Source organism: Cinclus cinclus, chromosome 8 (assembly GCF_963662255.1).
Source record: "Cinclus cinclus chromosome 8, bCinCin1.1, whole genome shotgun sequence".
Taxonomy (NCBI): domain Eukaryota; kingdom Metazoa; phylum Chordata; class Aves; order Passeriformes; family Cinclidae; genus Cinclus; species Cinclus cinclus.
The window spans coordinates 19050837-19057244 of NC_085053.1; positions in this window are offsets into that span (position 1 = coordinate 19050837).

Below are 6408 nucleotides of genomic sequence, written 5' to 3' on the forward strand. Positions count from 1 at the left end.
TCTACAATCCTATGTGCCTTTTCCAAATCTGTCCACATTTAAATTCAAACTGAGAGAGTTCAAAACACCTGGCAATTAAACACAGATAAAACAATTCTTGGGACCAAAAGGAGCCTACTGGGGCATCACACCTTGTTTGCTGGTGCTCCAGCAACCATTTCATACAGCCTCTCTTCACAAAGGTTAAAGTTCTGCCCAAAAATCAGCCTGGGTTTTGTCCCCATACTCTTCCCTTGTACTGTTCCATTCCTGTTAGAAATCCTCCTCAGTGTTTCCAGACTGAAGGCAGCTCATGGCACATCTGTATTCTTGACAGCTCAGTTAGTTAGCTTGAAGAGCTCTCTCCAAGCTTTTTGCCACACTGACAAACTTTTCCCATCTGTACCAAAGAATGCAGGATCTTCAGTTTGATGTTTAAAGATTATTGTGATCATTTTATTAGGTCTTTTTTTCCTAAATCTGTCCAATGTTTAAACAACAGTGCACTGAGTACAGCATTGAAAATAAAAATCTCACCAGTGCTCTGGGTTGTAACATTACCTCCCAATTTCCTGATCTTCCTCCCTGTGATGCATACCAGTCATTTTTCCTCAGATGCAGCCCTCTGGTGGGTTACAGTCATTCAATGAGTCACTAGTGCATTAAGGTATTTTTCATGTAGCATCACAAATTAAGAACTTCCCTCTGTCCCTGAAATTTGAAGTTATGGCCTTTAATTTTAAACTATTAAAATACTATTAGTCAAGTTTTAAAGGCCGTCTTGTTGGACGATATTCCACTATTCTTTTTGGTCGTGACATCTTTCCCAGTTTGTGTCCTCAGGAATCTCATCAACATAAGCGTACTTTTTGTGTCGTGGTCTTTTTTTTTTTTTTTTTTTTGCCTGTTTAAAAAAGAAAACATCCCCCAAGTCAACTCTTGAGAAAGTCTTCTGGTAAATTTGCTGGTTCAACAGTTTGACAATTAGCAAACCTCAAGAAAAATCTGGTTCCCTCACAGGCAATGCATTATCTCCCTTGGACCTTATGAGCCAAACCACCAGTCTGAGATGAGTTTCATGGACCTTTCCCTTGCAGCAATTCACTCTAACCAAGAACCCTGCCAAGAAAATTGCACATTCACTTGGTAGCAGAGTTCTAACAGACAAGTGATGTTAAAGCTGTATTCACTTCCTTGATATTGAAAGGTATTAGCTTATTCTTTACCAAAGGAGAATGTAGTGACAGTGTATTTATCTGGAGCTTTGCCTCAATTCATAATGCTCCTACTCCTGGAAAGAGGTCATACTTATAACTCTGTACCATTTATTCTGATCACAGAAGATCCCTTTCTTTTCTGGTTTGCTTTATAGATAATCAAAACGTATCAACTGTGAAACAACATGCAATTTAGTTTGCTGACACAGAAAGGACAAGGTTAACCTCCACTTCTGTAGTCCTACAATAATGACTTTTTCACTACCAAATTTGTACATGCTAATGGCAACCATCCAATGGGCATTTCAGGTATTGTTACCAACAGACCTGAGATTTATGACATTCTGTTGATCAATTTCTATATCTGATAAACAAAAATTTAGCTTACTTAGGAGATACTTCAAAAAAGGCTTACTGATTTCACAACTTAAGCTCAGCAAGTAAATTATCTGCTAAAACACTCACTGGAAACAAAATCCACATTGTAAAAATAAGAATGTATGGAAGGTATGTGCAAAGGGTTTTAAAAGAAACTTCACCACTATGATATGAATGCCTGGAGACTGTGACTTGCAATGGATTTACCATGCTTGCTCTCCCATTTCAAGCCAGAGTAAGTTTATATATATAAAGTACAAATTTGTGCCTTTACTGGAAGAGCTGTCAAGAGAAAGGATTACACAAATCATTGTCAGGTCATCTGTGTTACAAGCACAACTTGTCTGTCATTAAAAGCTTTTTCCACTAAACTAAGAGTCTCCTCCCTGACTATTCACCATTATTTCCCCATTAAAAGCACAAAGAAGAGATCTGGAAAAACTTAATAAAACAATCTTTTTAGTAAGCAGAAACTTGCATTATTAGATATTGTGGTGTAATATGTTTCTCCAATTAGAGCTGATTTGAAATTCAAATATCTTATTTCTTTCATATAGTTAATTAATGCAGTTCATGCTAACAAAAAAAAAATCACAAGAAAATATTTTATTATTCATTCCAAAACAGGATAAAAAGCAAATCAACACAAAGGAAATATAGTTATCAAATTCTTAAATATGAGAGTGAATCTGATTTTCATTCTTCCTGCCTATGTGAAAAGTTCTGACATGCAAAGGTTAGAAAACAGAATGGAGAAAAACAGAAAAGCTTTGGGGACCACTATTCATTACCTTTGGGTTTCGACAAACCTATCTTTCTCCAAGGAGAAAAAAATTCACATTTAATATACAAGATAAAACATGCAGGCTTACAAAACTCACTAGGCAATAATTTCTATACTACATTCATGAGCCCACATTCCTATCAAACATTAGCAGGGCAAGAGAGTTCCTTGGCAAGCATGCCAAGAACAAGAGCAGCAGTTCTGCTGAACCTCTGGGGCCAAGTACCCAACCTCCACACTAATCCTCTGCCAGGGATTTACCTGAACTCTGATTTACTCTGTCATTGAACTGCCTCTACTCCGACCTGCCACATTCCTCTTCATTTCAAAGAACAGCAGACATTTCTGTCTCCCTGATTCTTCCCCTTTCAAATACTATATTAAAATTACTTTATGACAACTTGAAAATCTGCATCTCCCAGTCCCCTGAGAACTGGGAGAACCCCACAAAATAATGATTCAGGTACAAAACAATGATTCAGGTACAAAACCAACAGCTACATTTTTCTGAAAGAGCTGAGACATCGCAGAAGAGATTTAGGTAAGAAGTTCCATTGAAGAAAACTAAAAAAGCTGTTCACAACCTCTCTGTTTACAAGTAACAGAAGAAGAGAGATAAAGACAATTTCAATATATCAGGAGATTGCTTCTGTTCAATCTACAGACTCTTTGTTGCTGTATTTAGACAGTGTATTCTACTTAATGACAGTGCATGTTTCAATAGGGGAAAAATATATATTTTTTGTATTTATGCAATCGATTAATATCAATCAATTATCAATCTATTTCAGTTGTACCTCAATCTCACACATTAAACATACTTTTTCTGAGGACAAAGTCTGTACTGCAGGCTGCATACTTTTTACTCAAAGTTGTTATTATTTGCGAGTATCCTCACAAAACTTTGAGCATTTTCTCTTTGACTTCCAAGTCTGTAGATTTGTTCATATTTTCATACACCTAATCAGAGATCTTTCAATGCATGACAACATCTAAATGCAAAATGCCTTACACACATAATCAGTTAGAGAATTGGAAAGGAAAACAATACTGAATATAAATTTCAGATGAAGCTCTTATTGTTAGAGTTGAGTTCTGAAATTCATGGCAAAGATGCCTTTGTTTTCAAAAGAGGAAAGAGTAAACACCCTGATTTCTAATTGTTCTGAAATATCTCCTGGAAAACAAAAAAAAAAAAAAAAAAGAGACTTTGGAAGAGACATTCTCAGAGCTGTTTTCATCAAAAACAATATTTAATTTGAAAAATAGAGAAAGTAGCAGAGGCTCTCATTAAAAAGCAGGGAGAAAAAAATCTAAAAATATTACAAATTAGTTTAATTTTAACATTAACATTGCATTCTCAAATTCACAAAAACCAAGATTTACAAAGCTTTAGATTACATTTACCTCAAAAAAAGAAATTAGAAAAATTGTGATGAAAATAATATACAGAAATAAGAGTATATGCATTATTCAAATCTGAATAGCAGACAAGATTTTCCTCAATAGACAGATTATATTAATAGTTCTTTGGATAACAGCTGTATGAATAGGGCTGCATAAAACCAGGTTTAACCGAAGCGTAATTTGGCATATTAAAGGTGTCACAAAAGATGAATCTGTAATTTGCAAAATTGTTCCTTTAGAAGTGTAAAATACTCATCACTCATCATATTTCTAAGAATTATGAGTTCAGAACTTTATGAACACCAGATTTCATTAAATCCCCCTGTTGCATCTAAAGACCACATAAAGACTCTGCAAAAATAGAAAAAGTTAGTGGTGTGTTTTCCATCGTCTTGAACACAGCAGTAAGTTTGGAAGTAAAGGCACAAATTGCATCTATCTGCCAGCTCTCTGCTGGCTCTGCACCAAATTATAAAAGTAAGGAATCAGTCACTTTTGCACTTGGGCTGAGTTACTGTTTTGTGCCATTCCACCTCAGATTTTGAGTGGACTATTCACTAACATTCACCTCCATGTGCAACACACACTAACAAGATGTTTATTGTCCCACTCTGATTAACACTTAAACAGAAATTATGTCTAAGAATGAGTATGCTTAATGGACCTGTGAGATTTTTGTTGGGACATTTAATGATATTTTCACTGTACAAAGTATCTAAAGGCATTAGTGTCATTATTGACTAGGTTTTAAAGGCTGTACTTTATTAGTAAAATGACATTAATTTACTACACAAATCATTACAAAGAGAAAGAGGTATTTATCATGCTTTGTAAGGCAGTGCAATTTTCATGTGCCAATTTATTAATGCATGGCTGGAAAATGCAAATAATCTACCAAATTAGGTAGTGGTACTTGTTTTATGTGCTGAAAATAGTGAATGCTTTGAGAACACAGAAAAAGTAAGATATATTGACATGCCTTATTGCATGTAATTTATACATATAATTTATAATAATAATTTATTGCAGTAAATACTAGCAAAATTCCAATCACTATTTAAATCTTAGGCTTGAAATAAACTCCACAAAAATAGGCCACCATGACAAGAGGTAGCTCTCTGCAGAATTAGAGTTTCAGATATCATTTTTATCTTACTATTTTATCAGTGTAATGAGACAAATTATCCCCTGAGCACAAACAGATTGAACAACATTAACTTCTCAACATAAAATAAATGGCCAAAACACAGGGGGTTATGTCCTACAGGCAACATTTCATGCCTTATCCATAGTACTTTTTCTCTTTTTTTTTTTAAACATTTTTAATTTTAATGTCTTTTATAATCAGTGGCATGTTGGTAACTAACACTAGTGTACATAAACACTTCCACAAAATTTGACATTTGGGTTTTATGATTTGAAACCAACAAGGAATTCTTGTCATTTCCTTTTTGCTTTTCACCTAGAAGTTAAAAGAACAAATTATGTGGCCCACAACACTTTAACCCCTCATTACCATGAGTAAATTAGCTAAAGTAACCCTGTATAAGACAGAAGATTGTGGGCTCAGACTTGCAATTATTGAAAAGGAAGAAATGTTCAAACTCCTTTTGCAAAATTATACCTCTTCAAGGGCCCAAATGAGCAATGGTATGTACAACACTTTACCACTTCCTTACAGTTTCTTTAATTTAATTTTCAAGTTTTACAGAAATTTGCTGAAGTGGAGTTTAGAATCCTTCCTCACTAACCTAGTAAAGAGAACAAGAACCTGTTCTCTCAATGATACTTCAATGTGTCATGGTTTTAGACCAAAAAAAGAATCACTGACACAGAACATGCAAAATTATTGGCATAATCTTTATTTTGAGGAGCTCTCTGCAATTCAGTGAAAGACATTTTTCTTCAGGTAGTGATTTAGACAAAAAAGTTTTGTAGTAATTATTATTTTATATTCTTATGCAAATATAAAAATACTAAAAAGCTATGACACCTTCCCAGGTCAGAACCCACATTCTTGTTCAATTAAATTTGCAATAATCTCGTGTTTATTAGTAAAAAATTAGTAGTTAAAATAAACATTTATGTACAATATAATTGGAAATCCTAACATCTAAGAGTAGTGTAACATATTTTTCAGGGTCTAGGCATCCATTGTCATCCAAACTACAATTCTTTCTGACTTTACAACAATATCTTTTGGGTTTGAATACCTTCAATATCTCTCTTGTGTTGCCATGTTGAAAAACCCCACAGACAAGAGGGGAACTCCATGGGATCTCAAGAAATCATTTAGCATATGCAAAGATGAATTAATCACTTAGTAATACACTTTAGTCTCCAGTGCCAAATCACAGATGTTATTCAAATGCTTTAATATTAATCAAAATTAACATTTATTTCTTCCTATGCAGCTCCTACTGCAATAATATGGCATCTGAATAAAGCAGCAGCTTCCTGGTTTAAGCATTTCTACTCTACTTACTTCAGTAACAATCCAGACAGAGCACATTATGACTCAAATGCAAGCAAGTCTTTCTCATCCAAAGACCTTAGTTTTCATGTTTCAGAGGAATTTCTTTTCCCTGAATTTGGGTTCCAAAGAAACAGGGTAGCTTCTTCCCAGCTTTGCCTACAGTAAAA